This window comes from Anser cygnoides, chromosome 12, assembly GCF_040182565.1.
Source record: "Anser cygnoides isolate HZ-2024a breed goose chromosome 12, Taihu_goose_T2T_genome, whole genome shotgun sequence".
NCBI classification, from domain to species: domain Eukaryota; kingdom Metazoa; phylum Chordata; class Aves; order Anseriformes; family Anatidae; genus Anser; species Anser cygnoides.
In genome coordinates, this window is record NC_089884.1 from 18,995,967 (window position 1) to 19,013,550 (window position 17,584).

The 17,584-nt window shown below is 35.4% G+C and overlaps 1 protein-coding gene across 6 annotated transcripts in view; it reads right to left on the reverse strand.

Annotated features, from left to right (window-relative positions):
- LOC125184179 (uncharacterized) overlaps positions 1-17,584 on the reverse strand; it is a 274,259-nt gene that overhangs the window by 221,914 nt on the left and 34,761 nt on the right. For 2 of the 6 annotated variants that reach the window (XR_010834399.1, XR_010834403.1), the window contains exon 3: positions 3,004-3,165. The exons of the other annotated variants lie outside the window; for them this stretch is intronic. The gene's annotated coding sequence lies outside the window, so the exon portion shown is untranslated. The remainder of the gene's footprint in view (positions 1-3,003; positions 3,166-17,584) is intronic. 6 annotated transcript variants of the gene reach the window in all.

Here is a 17,584-nt window from a genome sequence, read left to right on the forward strand (position 1 = left end):
ATCTGAAATTGGTGTGTATCTTTCTATTGGAAGGTATGAAAGTAGCTCATTTAGAAGAGCACCTAGCATAGAAAAAATTTGCCAGGCAATAGCTAATATGGGATGATACATTGTGATATCCAGAAAAATCAACTTCGGTAAATTTCAAAGCTATACAGAATGTTTTTGAGGACACTCGATCCATAGGAGACTTAATACAGAAAAGAAAGGATCTGAGCCCAATTGCTAGTAGAAGAAACCATTGACATGCTTTTTTAGATTGCTAGGTTTTTAAAATCAAGAAATTGGACAGCAACCTGTGTTCAGAGCAGTCTGCAACATTTAGATGAAACCAAAAAAAGCACACGCCTAGATACTGTTTTTCTGTTTTGTTTTGTGTTGTTTTTCTTTTTTCCTCACTGAGATATGGAAAAATAAACAAATAAAAAAGAAGAAATCAAGCAAAAATTAAGAATAACCTGATACTGCATAAATCATGCATTGGATTCTCTACAGAGATAGAGTTCTTTCACCAGACAAGAATCTCTTTTTGTTTTCATCAGTTAACTTTCTGACAGTAGATGTGTCAGCTGGTAATGCTCGTTTTGGCTGAAGATTATCTATTCAGCACAAGCTTAAATTAAGCCAGCAGGGAACATCTCATCTCCTCCCTCCAAATAATACTCCCCTTTAAATTCCAGTAAATAATTTTTATTGGTAAGAGACCTCAAAGATTAAAAACTAAAAAAAAAAACCATGCTGAATGATTGATACATATTACCATTGTTAAGAGGCAGCTGACACCAGCTGGCCTCACGCTTCATCCAACTTGCCCATTAAACCTGCCTTACTGCTCTGAATGTGTTCATATAGCAGGATCTCTGGAAAAACCTTGGAATCCTGTCAAGCCACACAATCATAACTATTCAATATAGTGTGCATAATTGTATCAAGCAGGGAAACAAATATTATTATTATCACTGAACAACTAAAAGGTACAGAGCTTTACTGAGTAGCATTAACACTTGAATGTTATATAGTAGCAGTGTCTTTCAGGGGCCATCCAGGTTGGGAAGTGTTCCTTTCATCCCCACAACTGCTAAACCTTACCAGATTGCACAATAACATATTAAAAAATAATAATAAAATAAACAAACAGAAGTTAGAGAAAAAAATGGGGCGGTGGGGCAACAAAACTGTGAAATACATGCACTATTGATTAAGTAGCTGAAGCCACCGCTTTTGTGTTATGCATTGATTCTCACACTTTTTTTTCATTTGATTGATGACAATAGTGTTTCATGTCAGCTCAAGCCACAATAATATTTTACAACCATGTTTGTGAGAACTGAACTAAATGAGAACAATTGGATCAGAAGGCCCTCAGTCACATTTCTTTGATTTAGTGAAGCAGGAGTCTATCTTTATTGTGCTGTTGCTAAAACCATCAGTAATTAAAGCTGAGTGCTTAAATCTTTGAAGTTCATCAAATAACATGCCCAACACGCTTGTTTACTGCTAGAGATGTGCTAAACCTTGAATGTAACCAACCCAGTAAAAGCAGTCCACGGAAGATTTAAAGAACCTCAGTAAGTATATGTTAGAATAATTTTAGAGGAAAGGCAAAAGATGCACATTTTCTTTAAACTATCATTCAGCAAATAGCTCTCAAATTGTAAAGAAAATGCAGAAATAATGTAGTTTCTGATTATGCTCCTCATGTTAATTTTCTTCCAAATATGGAAAAGGACTACATTTGGGAAGTAACACCAATTAAAAGAACAATAAGATTCTGATTAGAAAAAAAGATATATAAATGTGTATATATAGGCCCACTCCAATTCAGCAACACTTCTGAGGAATTTAAGTTTGAAAAGGACCTTAAGCATGTTCTTAAACACAAGCTCAAACGTTCTGTTGAACCAGGGTTCAAAATATTGCTTTTAAAAGACAGTTCAAGCTTTCACTTTAATAGCTTTGTTAACAAAGTGATGAGCTGTGTTGTTATTCTATTGCTATCTCTAATAACGGTAAGTATTTTTCCTTATAAAGCCATGGCTGCTATTCCTTTCAAATTGTATTTAAACAATAAATAAATACATAAATAAATAAATAAAACACTAACTTCCTGAGTTCTCTCCCTCTGCTTGAACTAATCTTCTAGACCTAGCTTCTATTAAACAATGTCTTGAATTATAAAATTTTCACCTATGTTTGAAAGTTATGCTACTTTTGAGTGTCTCTAATGTCTCACCAGTACCTGTCACTACAAGGTCACTTAGCATTTGTATATACGTATATTAGGTAATTTATTTAAATAAACTAGGACTCAGGTGAAAAAAAATGTATTTTGTCAGACAAGAAAGTCTGTGTTTGGATGAAGAAAATACACCTGGGAACTTGTCCAGTTTTTACAACAAAAAGTAGCGCAATGAGAATTTTCCAGTCAACTTCAGATATTACAGTAATAGCTTATTTCTGGTAATCCAAATCGGTAGGATCCCTCACTTAAATACACAGCCAGTATGCCTGCAGTGATGATTATGATGGCAGCATATCACTGTGATTAACAAATATGTTTCTGTAAGGAGGCAATTTTAGCAGGGAAACGGTTAAATGAAGGTTCAAATTCTTCTCAGATGGAAGAACCATTGAAAAACAGGTGCTGAAAGCAATAGATAGGACTCTGGGGTACAAGGATTTGAAGTTTCCTTAGAGCTCATTGAAGGAACCTAATTTTTTTTATTATTATTATTATTTAAAACACAACATCAGAAAGGTATATTAACTAATGTTTATGTTAATTAATCATTTAAAGGCAGACTCTGCAAAGCATTAGAAACCACACAGAATGTTGTCATGCTGTCTGTGTGCACACTACAATAGTAACAGGTCTTTTTTCCCCCCCTCTAACTACAATGATTCTTTTTACTGTTTTCTTCCCCTCTTTTTTTTTTTTTTTTTTTAATTTAACACAATGTAACATCAACTAGAGAGAACAGTCAGCATGGTAGGTTCGCTTACAAGCAATGTCTACTTCCAGGTTTCATGACAGGACAACCCCCAGACCCAACAGAAGTCAGAAAGGCAGCCTCAGTGCACTACTGGAGCTGTGCAGCTGCTCTCTGTACAAGCAAAGTACTCAGTGCAGCGTTGTTCTTCTTCTCACTCTAAGGGGCAGCTGTGCTAGAAGAAAAAAATAATATAGTCACTGCTTAAAACATTTAATTGGGTTAACATGAAGTCAACTCTTCTAAACAGGTGAGATAATTGACTGTGTCTCACCTTGAGGAAATAAAAATAAACCTTTAATTGATCACATTTGTTAACCATTGTCTTTTTCATAAGGCCCAAGTTAGTAAAAAGGCAATTTAGTACCAGCTGGTATGCTCAAGATTTAGAATGAGGTAGTCAGACAGTGAGAACACTGAGCATTAGTTAACATTTAGTAATTCATATGAAGAAACAAAAAGGAAGGATTTTCTTTGCCAGCAGAAGATTCTTTTGATGAGTAACAGAGTGAGGAATTTTAATTTTCAGGGCACTGCACATGTGTCTTTCAGTACAAGGACTCTCCAGCAGAGCATCCTGATCTGTTAGAAGTGCTTTGCTTTTTTTCTCTCTCCATCCTGATGACCAAAAGCCTTCTCAGTATAAATGAGCCCCAGCATGCTCATTCTGAGATATATCAAGGCCAGTTCTGTAATGTGAAGCATCTTTCATGGTACAAAATGAAAATATTTAAGGTTTCTCTATTACTTTCAGGGTAGTTGCAATGCTAATTCCTATCCCATTCTCTTTACATGATAAATTTAAGTAGTATATATTTCCAGACTTATTTTTGTAAAACAACAAAAGGCAGAATTTAACTACCTCTCAGACAAAATCCCTAAAATTTTCAAATATTTGCTGGGAATGAACATGGAAAATATAACAGAGAAAGCTGGTTTTCTTCTCATATCAAGTATTTAGTTGTGGATTTGTGGGGCTGACTGTTGGCTACACGCAACATCTAGACAACGTGGTAAGCGTGCTGTAGATTCTTAGATACTTCTAAAGAGAAATGACCAACCCAGGCACCAAATTAGATGATATAGATCCAAATTTTATGCCTTGATGTGTGTTATAGAGGACCACGTATCTCAAAAGTCACTGTGAACATGTATTAATGAAGTGGGGACCCTGTGCTCTTGCTTCCCTGAACCAGCTTGTAAATACATGAGGAGACTACAGAAGAAAGCACGTCTTAACAGCGCTCAGTTAAAAAGCCAGTAAGCTCTGCCTTTTAGCTGGTGTGTTTGCATTGCCTTGGGTTCTGGCGCAGTTCTCTGCTCTGTGATGTGTTTCTTTGCAGAGAGACCTCCTTACTCTGCTTGCATTTCTCTTCTCTATCTGTAAAATCTGTTCTCCTTGTGAGACAGACTCCTTCACATTCCAGGAATGAGTTTTGTCAGCGACAAGAGCAACAATTTTCCTTTCAGACGTGGTGAGAATGTCTCATCAGCAAGGAATCTGCACTTCTGCATGGTACAAACATTTCTTGTTCCTGTTCTGCTGTATGAGTGGAATTCTACAGTTAACCTGGTTTTAGATAATGACCTGTGTATCCTGTGATCAACCTGCTATACCCAGTCCTGATTTAAAACAACTCAAATCCACCGAAGTGTTCCCATTGCCTTTGGTAGACTTTGGCTCAGGCCTTTGCTAAGCACATATAGAAGCTATCCCCTTCGCTCACTTGTTTTACAAAATAGATCAGTTTGTTAAAATGCTATGTAGTACTGTGCAATGCACAAATAACAGAGCTAATACTTAGTATTTTGAGTTAACCACAGGGACAATAATCCTGTTCATTCTTCTCAGGTATTTTACCAGCTATGCTAACATAGCATAATTAAAATTCAGGATCATAAAAATCCTAATGCAACCACTAATATTTCAACATCTTATTACATGTTGGATAGTTGATTTGAATTACAGAAGTATCTAATTTAAATCTAATATGGCAAATAGTAATGTTACAAACCTGAAGCAGACATGATTAACAGAAAAACCACCAGCTGGTGATTTAAGCACCTTTAACTACTTCAGCTGCATACCCGATATGTACTTGCCTACCTTTAATTTTGTTTGTTTCTCTCTTAAAAAGGCAGTTTATAATGAAATTGATATCAATATAAGGTTGTGTGACATCTACCTACAGCATGTCATATAGCATACTAAGTAATATGCCATAATGCAGGATGGAAAAAAAAAAATGCCTGAATGTTGATCTGTTCTTTTCCAGCTTTAGATACAATAAGGGGATATTTTGGCAATGAGGATTATTCATTTCAGAAGTAATCACCTGGTGGAACAGTTTTTAAAGTCAAGCCTGAGAGACTGTTGTGCTCTTACTGTGATTTCAGAGCCAAATAAGCACATGAGTCCCTAAATTATGCCACTTAATTTAGCAGTAGGGGCTGATAAGAACAATACAAAAGCCAGCAAAGAACAGTACATGGCAGAATCATTACTTCAGTTTATATCAGGGATGGAATCACGCACCATTTCAAATGAGAAAAAGATTTCCATAAACTTTTGAACAAATGACATAAAACATACTTTAACAAATCTGTCTGGAAAAATCCATAAGCTTCAGTTGCTAATATGCTGCTAGGAGTGCCAAGAGACAAAATACTGTACGATATGCAACCATAAACAATTATTCTAAATGGAATTTTAACACTGTACTTGATTTTAAAAGAATAGAGGTAAAAAATATTTTATTGGATAATTTGATACTCCATTCTTTCTTTTATTCAATAGGTGCAATTTAAAAATAGTGGCTACTTAGATATTCTACAGGTCAGATTTATCTAATCATATATTGAATTTAGATACATCCAAAGCCACTCTCTTGAAAAGACAAATCATAGTAAATTTCTTCATATTTTAGCTATATTCTGAGAATTTAAAAGCTTTTCAAATATTTAAGTCTCCTCAATTTAATTACATTTAAATTCATCAGTGTAATCCAAGCTATTAAGAAACCAAATGGACTTAGAATTAAACAGATGAAAGTAGGAGAGCTTATTAAGTCCTATTGGGGGAGAAAGAGAGGGTACTGTAACATTTTTAAACAAGTGTAAATTTCTGTCCACCAAAATTTTTTTCTTGAAATTACACAAAGTTTATTTCCATATGCTATGTATTCCATACTCATTTGTTTATTCTGTGGTATGAGTGAGACTAATTATTTTTTTCAAAATTGTCTACAAGAACTCTAATGGAATAAATGTAAAATGAAAACTCTTAAACATATTTTTGTTGTTGTTTTGGAAATGTTAATAAAATTAAGCTAGTCCACCAGAGCTTTCCTATTAACATTTTCAAATAAACATTGTATTATGGAAGAGAAAATAGATTACATGTTGATATCAAAACAGATATATCTTTTTTTTTTTTAACCAGAAATAAGCATATAGTATATATGGAGGTTATTATTCTTGCCATTGCGTTCCAAAACAGCTAAAGAATGGTAGAAAAAATGTAACCTCTTTCTTAATAATGTGAATAACACTGTTACCATTCAGCAAGATTTTCTATCCTGATTTAGACTAGAGTTCTCAATATGAATATAGGCAAGAGAAACAATTAATCACAATGACATCATAACCTGAGTGCATATACCCCTCAAACAATAGGCCAAGGATTTAGTACACAACAGACAGTGAGTCTCAACCACCACATATAATTTTACTGACAACAGACGAATCATTCATGTCTTTTGTACAAGTCAGAAGTGGGCATACACCATCCTTTCCTCAAGAGAAATACAAATTTAAGTTCAGGGTTTAACATGATAAGTAAGGCCAAGTTCATCTTCTGTGCAGTTCTACCAAAGTTGTAAAATTTAAACATACACACAAATAACATAGCTTTGAATTTCTCTTATGAAGGTGAAGAAAGGTCTGGTTATCTAAGTTTAAAAGTAAGCCCATTTTGCTATTGTTTAACTTAAAAAATAGGATTTTAATATTAACAAATAGTTCATATGCAGTCAGCATAAAACTGAAAATATCTTGAATAAATTACAGAAAAGCATGATCAAATTATAATCTCAAAACAACTGAAAACACAGTAAAGGACTATATATCCTGTTCTCAAAGTCTATTTAGATAGCACGAGGTTGAGAGCATGCAAAATCAAGCTCTAGTCTCTCTGTACTGTAAAGGGAAGCCTCCTACCATTTCAGATCACTTGAGGGCACTTTTGCAAATATTGTTCTTTGCACAGGTCAGATTCTCAAGACCTTCACATTACTGAAAAATGCAGCTATCATTTATGTTTGATATTCATTTTTCCATGCAAATTTAATGATCTTCATCTCCAGGCCTCTCATTTTAAAGGTTTTTAAAACATCAAGCTGCAAAGCTATGAAGAAAAGAAACCTAAATTTACTGGAGAAAATAACTGTATGCTTATATTAAACACGTTGACATATTTGAGAAAATAAAGTAACATGGTTATTCACATTGCTATCTTCTTTTCCATACCTAGTGATAACTCCATTTTTAAAAGACTAGCTGCACTAAAGGCAGCTTTCTAAAGTCCAAATAAATATTTAAAATTCAGCACATGAAAAGCAGAACAGAAAGGGAAGAAGATGGATGGTTATCAGAACAAGGAGGGCATTTTTCAAGAGATTGCAAGATCAGCAGAACTAAATTTTCCAGAGATTTTTTTTTTCTTGCTGAAAAGAAATTTCAGCTTGCAAGACCAGAGGCAAATAAATTGTTTCATGTTAGCTTGAACTGAAATGTACTCGTTTATTGAAAAGATTTATTTTTTTTTAGCCAAATCAACATGAAAACGTGTCAATATGTCATGGGCGTGGCCTGGCTAGAAGTGGATAACAAGAAATTTAGTCTGTGCAGAGAATGCTTCAGGTGAGAAGTTGGGGGCACTGAGAAAATTTCTTTTAACGGCTTACCATTTGGATTAAGAGCAAGGTCTGTTTCATCCTATTAAAATACAATTTCCTGAGCACTTTGTTCATCATTTGGCAATGTTTTAAGCACATAAATGACCCTGCTGACTTCTATGGAGTTATGACTTTAGACTACAAAAGTACACTCAATACAATTAGACCACTGAGACAGTAAAAATGAAGCATTTGCTCATGTGCTATGTGAAATAAAGGCAAAGATACTTAGCGTCATGAACGATCAAGTCCTGACAGATGGACATGGAAAATTAACATGAAAACGATAGATAGCCAAGTCCCATTGCTTAAAGCGTAAGATTTTAGTTTTTGAAATGATATAAAGAAGATCAGAAACAAGCAGTACATGCATCATTAAATTCTGCTTACCAACTCATTTGTGTCATATTTTTGATAGAAAAGTTACTTCAGATCTCTATGCACCCATGTTGTCTTTTGCAACCCCTGTCCACTTTGCATGCACACACAAAACTAATTTGGCTGAAAGCTAAAGTTTTGGCAGGAGAAAGTTGAAACCCGTGAATTTGCAAAGCTGCATTTACAACTGCAGTTCAGTGAGTAAAACATCAGAGCAGCTCACTGCCCATGTTTCAACAAAAACATCTTTTATTCCTGTAACCAACAGGAAGATGCATGGCCAAAGCCAAGAGCAACCTATTGCCAAAATCCATTCTGATGAAATTTTTTTAGTTGAGATGTGCTGCTCAAATATCCTGACGTTCAGTCTTTTCCAGATATCCTGTCTCTGCCCTAATAGGCCATGACTAACAACTTTTGTAGCTGAAGATAGCTGTGTAGCCTCACAGTAAATGTTTAAAAGCAAATCATTTGCTACAATTCATTTTTATGTCATATCACTTACAGCCTGCAATGGAAGGTTGCTACCAAATCTTCTATATGATGCATGTGTCAAGTGTTTAAGTGAATATTTCCTGCTATACCATCATAAGAGAACGTTCCAGCTATATTTTAAGGCTGCCACATCAGGTAAGGAATAAGACAAAAAAAAAAAAATGTTTGTGCCTTCCTGTCAATGTACACACATAAGTATGCTGGCTATATGTTCTTAGAAGCTTCAGTTCCATTCCTCTCCTCACACTCTGCTTTTACCCTAACCTTATTTTGCTGTATGTATGCCAAAAATACAATTCTTACTGTCAGAGCTCCATATTGTTGCACATTCCTATTTTACATTCTATTCTTTTCACAGCTGGAAATCTCCCTTCCTGCTAGAGGTCTTGAGCTCCCTTTCTTTCTATAGCAATTCCAGAGAATCCCAAGAGCCAGTATCATCTCCCACTGCTGCTGCAGGGCCATACCCTGTGCACTTAGTCCCCAGGGCCCACAGTATTCCCCAAACACTTCAGCTTTTAGATTACCAGCAATCACTTCTTATCTCCTTAGTCCAGCATTCTGGTTTCCCGAAACCAAGAACTGTACTGGGTCAAACCAGTGAAACCAAAGTTTTCTGTAATGTATTCAGTATTGCCAAATGATATCATCAAGCTCTAATCTTTACTTTACTAGGTACAATAGAAAATACACAATAAAAGATGTCCTTACTCCTCATCTGTTATTTTATCTTAGGAACAGATGATAAAACTATGGGATTGATTTACTAAAAAGCACAGGAAACCTTTTCAATGAAACGGTCTTTTTTAGAGATACTCATCTGTATCTTAATCCCATATAGCTGGCAGAAGCTGCTGAGTAAAAAACCTAAAGTTAGTGATTTTGGAAGTTGTGTAAATGAAGGGTTGTGAATGCCATGTGAAAGTAAGCAACCCTGGATTTAATCGATATGAGTCTGACCATTAGAAAGCTCTACCAATTGAGCAGCAGCAGCGCATGTCTGAAACACTCCTGCTGAGTCTCTTGACTAACTGAAGCAACTTTTTTTTTTTTTTTTTGCCCAACTGTATATAAGCAAAATTACATTCAAGGGAGAAAGGACACAGAGCCAAGTACCAGCCCTTTGAGGAACTTCAATGCACTTTATTTTATTGTTCCAAATAAAATGAAAAACTAAATAGGAGAGGGACTTAATATAGCATGCAGACTGGATTGGTGGAGCAGGCTGGGAAATGTTCCCGCTTATCATATCTCAAAATAATGCAGTGGGAGAAGGAAACTTTACCTATTTGAGTCTTTAAATGCAAATTAATTCTTTTACTTGTCAAAATGTTATCAACACCCCGGTAGAAAGAACAGACTATGCTTTAAAAAAGCAAACAAACTAACAAGACAGCTTTGATTTGAAATGAAAACAAACAACTACAAAAGGATAGGCTTTCATTATGCTGGGGACCTTGGCAGTCTTGCAGATATATTCATGAATTAATCACTGAAAATCTTAACACAAACAAATCATGCATTTTTCAATGCCAATATTCTCTAAAGAGTACAGCAAACGGTTATTAAAACATAGTTCTTTAAACTGCTTGCATCAGGAATCCCTTTCATGCACAACTATCTGAATGAAATGTGTGACAGTCCCTGTAATTTGGCAAAACCAAAGAAAATTGTGAGTAGATACTAGCAGTATGTCACCAAGTGTTAACAGTACTAAAATCTGTTAATGAAACTACTATACGTATCATAAACAGCAGGAGTTCTGGAACGCCATGCAGCTTTTAAATTATTAGCACTAATTAGCCAAATAATAATAAAAAAAGACTGGAAAACACATTAGAAGGGAAGACCAGTCTACCTGTATTGCTGTGTCAAAATTACATTTCCAAACAAGCAATTAGTGAAGACTACCTTTCAGCCCAATAAGCCACATGTAAAATGGGACGGCTTCATTACAGTGGCTTCCTAATTAAAATGTAAAGGCTGCTGATCATTGCATAATTAAACAACATGTCATGTGGTTTCATCTGGCAATCGCAAGCAGCTAGGCCTAAAATCATTAATGACTAAGACATCATCTAAATGAGTCCAGAGATTGCAGAACTACATTCTGTCAGAACAGAGAGTATCCTATGGTCATTATGGAGATAATATCCTCCAAAGGGACTGTTATGTACAAAATGTTGAGGTTCTTTCTCTCAAAATGACTGACTTTTTTTAAATCCAGTTTTCTTACTAATTAGCCTAAAAGAAAAAGGCTAGCAGGGCTAATTAACTTCCAACTACTATAATCTAAATATGAAGCTAAAGAACCAAAGATTTTCCCTGTGGATTTTCTTAAAGTTTTTCATAAGTAAAAGCTCTGGTATTGAGAAATCATTTGTTAGGTAACCTTATGCCTTGATTGAGAATCCCTTATGTGGCCTCTCACTTTACAGAAAATCTGAGCAAAACCATTTGCAGCACTAGTTCTGTGTTCCCTGTACCACAAGCGGTCCATACAGCATTCACTGATGATGCACAAGAATACTAAGAACCAAACGTGAATTTGTAATACTGGGAAATTACTGGAGAATCAGCAGCAAGGGGAGGTGAGAGGAATTGTTTTGAAAAATAATAATGCCAGTCACAAGAAGAGCAATATTATTGTGAAAACATACACGACTCTCCTTCAATACTTTGGAGTATAAATATATAATGGACAAAAGTAACATTATCACAAGTTCCTTTGAAAAACAGAGTAGATGGGACCTTTTATAAGCAGCCAGAAACAGTATCTGTTCCACAGCCCAGTCACTACTTTACAGTGCATCTTCTGCTCTTCTCACGTCTCCTATGTGTATCATTCACACACACACCTTTACTGCAATTGGGTATTCAGGTGACTTCTTTTGATCACTTTGATGCTAAAGTCATTCAAGGACTTTGCCATTTGAAAGTAAAAAATGCTGAATCTAATTGAAATTAAAGAAAACAACTTGGCAGGAAAATTAAGAAATACTTAAATGAATTTAGGGGAGAAATAACAAAAAATATAGTAACAACAAATATCTGAAAATAGCAGATGGATAATAATCTGAAAAAAGGGTGAACATTTGGTGAATGCAGTGCACATTTTTTCTCACCTCAGAATACCTATTTCAAGTTGTCAGCTTCTCACCAAGGCTTGGTGAACACAAAATGAATCAGTCCAAGACCCCGGGTTGAATTTCACTTTTGTGTCTTTCTTTCATATGTACAATATATACATTTTCTTGTTCTAAAGCATCAGAGAAATTCATCAGAAACATAAACTGCCATGATGAACACTAAATGTGAAAGAGAATTCTAAGAAAAAGAGTATCCCTTCACAAAGTGGTTTTCCACTACAAAGTTTAAGTGTTATTTCCAGCATTTTACTGCTTGTTCTCTCCCTCTCTAGCAATTCTATACCCTTACAAAGATATAAAACTGATCCAGGTAAAATAACTTCAACCAATGTAAAGTATGTGACAAAGACAAGAAGTTAGCCACCAATGCTTCTTACTGACTACTCATGAATCATTGCTACAAAAGCTATTTGACTCAAAACCACCAAAAAAAAAAAAAAAAACCACTATTCTAATTGAACTATGCATTTCCTCTCTGAGGTTTCTGTGTTTCTCGCAGTTTAAATTTTGTATTGATCCTATGGCACACATTAACATTTTGATCCTTCCTCTTCATTTCTGATCTAATAATTGAAATCACCTTGATGCTAATTGCCCTGGAAATCTTTATATTTCTTCTCTTGTCTCTAACCTAAACTAAGTTATGCTGCAGAGAGTTAAAGAATTAATCCACTTTGAGCTTGCGCACAACAGTTATCAACTATGTGTGGTTACTCTGGAGATCCTCTCTGGTAGAATTACAACTCAGAAAAGTATTATAGTAGGAAATCCTACTGTTTCCTTATTTATTCCCTTGTGAATGTTAACTTTTGGCCTTGTATCTAATGGTTTTACTCCTTACAAAGACTAGACAGCAACTGAGTTAAACAACGCTGCCAGAAAGAAGTGATGAAGGAAGTGAACCATAACACTAACAGGGTTGTGAGACTTCAGCTGACATGTGAAATCACTAAGCTGACTGAGAACAGATCATTTCAGATGCATTTCACCCAAAACAGTATCCAACTACTTTGCATTCCAAAAAAAAAAAAAAAACACATTCAGAATGGCAGACACGTTTCCATATTTTTTATTTCTCAAAAATTTGCTTTCTTTTTCCTATGGGACACTAGAAAACTGGAATTCTGGTATCCAAATAAGAATACAGTCTTTGGCTATAATACATAGCATCTACAGAGCCAAAGAAGTTAGTGGTAGAAGCTATAGTCTATTATGAGCCCTTCTTCCCCACTGTCATTCTTGTATAAGCTAACTCTACAAAACTGCTAAAACCCGAGGATGGGAAAGAACTGATACGTACATCATTAAAAAGCAAACGCAATAGAATTTCAGCTACCCCTCAGCAGTGGGGCAACAGCAAAGGTTCTGCATGCATATCACTCCTATTTATATCTTTTCAATCAGATTCCCAATTTGCATTTGTTGGCTTTTCAGAAGAATTAGTAAACAAGGTGTATGTATGAACATGACAGCTCCAGGCAGTATTACTTTATGGGACTTTATATTAGCAGAAAAGAGTCATGAGGGATCAGAAAAAAAAATTAACATTTTTCAAGTAGGACCAAATCATTATCCTTGCAGTGAAGGTCCAGACTCCTGCAAGAAACAGCCCCATCCAGAACACAAACCTTCACAAAGGCTGAGAAATCTGAATGCAATCACTCTATTACTGGGAAACTGTTAGCACTGGCAGCTGTAGAACTGCAAAATGTAAACAGCAAAATACAGCCTATTATTTTTCTGTAAAACTAAAAATTCTTAGAGGATATTGAACATAAAATAAGAGGCAGAAGGTAAACTTTCAAGAAATTTAGCAATAGCAATTCAAGTTTGTTTAGAGAATGCTACATATACTGTAGGGCCAACAGCACTTCTTTCTGTCTGCAGTCATCCTTTCAAAAACTCCTCAGTCATGGATCCAAAACCCATTCTCGGTTAAACCTTGACAGACTCTCACTGCTGTCCAAGTACAAGATAGAGTAACCACTGAAGATTCCCTTTACACCTGGTTTCCAGACAATACATTTAGGGCAAACAGTCCAACTACTCCTCTGCAGCTTTCCTTCACCCTTTCTAAAATATTTATCACAGCAGACTGATCTTATTGTATGCAGTACATACAACAATAATGGACTGTTAGACAGTTAAGTAGATGTGCACTTCACAAAACTGCAATATATTCTTAACAATTACTTCTCTGAAATCAAAGTGCATAGTTACCAACTCTTCTGAGATCATAGTTGATGCAGTGTTGCTGATTCTGTGGATTCTAGTTAAGGAATAACAAAGATGAAAAATGAGGATCCTTTCTGGAGCATGCCTAACAGGCAATCTCATAAAGATAGAAATGTGTAAATAGATAGCAGAAAAAGAAAAAAAGAAAAGAACAGAAAAAAAAAGACACAAAAGGAATGTGAATGGGGTTACTTCCTCATTCTTACATGCAATTCTTTGCCACCTCACTTATATTTCCAGCTAGCATTCAAGATACAACAGATATGCATTTAATTGTGACCCACTAAAATACAAAATATTAGACACAAATGTTCACGCAAAACTTCCAGCACTTCAACACATTAAAATACCAGAATAATTCTAATGTACATGCAGATTTTATGCTACTGTAACGCCACTGGCTTTATCATTTTTTGTGTAGCAAAACCTTTTGAAAAAAATTAACTGACAACACTACGGAGAGAGGATACAAAATCCTGAAATTTACTAGGTACAATGAACATCCTTTACCCCTGAAACACATTATCCATCATAGTATTTCCTGACTATTCCTACCAATGTAATCTCCTATTATTTCCTTTTGGTATTCAGATTAGCTGTTCAGAAGAGCGTTGTATTGACATTGTCAGATGCCTAAATAGAATGATTTCAGATCACTTTGACAACAGTATTTACTTAAAATGAATTGCACCATTTCAGGGAATCAAATAAAACAGAATTTGGTTCTGTATTGTACCTCTTTATGGACAGAGTGTCCCAAAGCACTTTATAACACAGCAGCTTACCGACAGCGCAGTGAGTACAGGAAAATGTGCCAGCCAGTATGCTCTCAGCAAAAGCTCACATATATTCATAGCCAATAGAAATTCTTTTATTGAGAAGACTTGTTGCCCAGGAACACAGGGTTTATTTCTGTTCTTTTTCATAAGAAAGACCTGACACAAGTTTTTCCTCAACAAGATAAGGATCCTCTTAGGCTCTTCACATCAGATGTGTTAACTGATTTCAGTTAGAAGATGCATTCTTTCACACCACCTAGCAAAATATTGCGAGTGGAAGCCTGAACAAAACTGTGCTGAAAATACTTCCATGGTACAGGCATTCTGAAGTTTAGTGTAACTTACACTGTCTTGATGAAACCGTTATGTGTTCTGAAATCTGCAAAAAAAAGAACCATATACTCCTGCTGATATTATTACAGACAATAAAATTCCTAGTGCCGTCAATTTAATTTACTTCAGTCAGTGAAATAGGAAACGTATCCCTACCAATTCACACACACACACAGACTGTTAGCGTATGTTACATCACAGCTAACATATAGGAAACACCAGAATCTAAGTTGCAGAACTGAAATAACAGAAATGAAACCAACAGTCATTCTGGAATTATTCATTCAAACTCTCACAGAGCTTGTGAAGAGACAAATACAGCTGCAGATTCTCAGAAAATGGAATGTTTCAGACAGTGATGTATTTATCTTCCCTGCAAATATCAAGATCCCCAAGTTTTAGCTTCAGAGATGGGTACTTAACTCCCACTTCCCATGGAATTAGGATCATGTAATTGCTTGTTTTACCCAGCCCACAGAAATGATTATTTCCAAGGCCAGCATCACCACTCCTGCTCACATCCTCTCTATCTACCACTCCCACTCCATCCACAGACAGCTCCAATTGCTGCTTTTAATTCCATCTGAAATGACTCCTCTTTATTTTCTGATCTTGCAACAGTTTTCAGATTGTATGTGGGGTTTGTTTGTTTGATTGTTTGGGGGGTTGCTTTTTTGTTGTTGTTTGTTTTCACTGTTGGAGAGATTTTGATTGCCAACTCCAACCAGGCTCTTGAGTGGTACAGCATCACTTTTGTAGCACGGAATGGACATTGTGGAGAATAACCACATATAATAATGGCTTAACATTGTTGTCTCTATGTAAAATATCCAACATTAACATTTAATGAAATTAACATCACTTAGTGCAGTGCATCCACTAAGGGTCACAAGCAGTGTTCTAGAATCTAATGGAAGCCTTCTATTATGCTAGTGCTGTCCAAATTATTATTTATCTTTTTGCTAGTACCATGTATCTTCACTTCAGTGCTGCCTCCAAACTTAATTACTTCGCTTCCCTCAGGGCTGCAAACTGAGGCAGCTTCAAAATGAGGGTGGCTTATATTAAATATATTTTAATTACTGTCTTCTACATCCATAACAGTAAAGGTGGTTCTGTTAATCAAAGGGAATGAATTTTCTGTCACTCGGATCACTAGTAAGTTGCTTTGTGAACACCAGGTATTTCTATGTACGTCCAATTTCAAATAAATTATACAACTGCTTTCTTAAAAGTCACAAACATCCTTGGAAACTGGGAATCATAGGTCTGTAAAGATAGTTGAAAACCAGGGTGCAACTTATCTCCTGGCTGGCTGCATTGTTATTACAGAATAAGAGCTATTAATTCCTTCTGATCTTTAGAAATTCAAGCATCCGTGCACAAGACCAGAACTCAGTGCTGAAAAAGGGCACTGTTCTTATTCTTTCAGGTTTTATTTTCAAAGACATTTTCACATTTATTTAAATTCTTCAATGTACCTAGAGACATATTTATAACTTATTTGATTCCACCTGAAAAAGAACCAGAAAAATGTCCCACATACTAGAGTTGAATGAAACTTGTCAAGCTTGAGTTCAAATTCATCCCTGTTATCTTCAATGGGTAAAATAATCCCTAAATACCAACTTCAACTTTGCAGCTAAAAAATAAATCAAGCAGACCTTCACGCAGCCATGAACTTTCCAAAGAATGCATATAAGAATCTGTCAAGTCCAGACCCCTTTAAACAATGCTGTTTGCTGCAAAGCATGACAATAGCAAAGAGCATTGAGACAGCAGTTCTGCAGGTCATACTTCAAATATGGTGGACTAGAATGTTTGAAATAACCTAATTTTTTAATTGTTTTTATTTTGTTTGTTTTCCCTACCCCTAACAAATACTTGCATTCATTCCACCTCTAGATGCTGATATACTGTTAAAAAAATAAAAATAAAAAAAAAAAAAAATCAAGGTTTCAAACTTGAAAGAAGGTGATAGAAGAAACAGTGGAGATGATTATCTAAACATTAAAAGCAGAGTAGCCTGGGAGATAGTAAAAGTGGGAAGAACAGCATCATTTCACCTCCTCTGTACATTTTAAAACAATCACAAAGGCTGACTTTGAGCATACTCTAACTCTCCATTGGATACTAAAGTTACTGGGCAGAGCTGAAGTCACCTGGAAAAAAAATGTATATAGTTTAGCCAACTTTAAACTTCATTTTCTCCAACCCTGCATGACAACTAACTGAGGGTTTTGAGGATGGCATATTAACTATCTGAACTA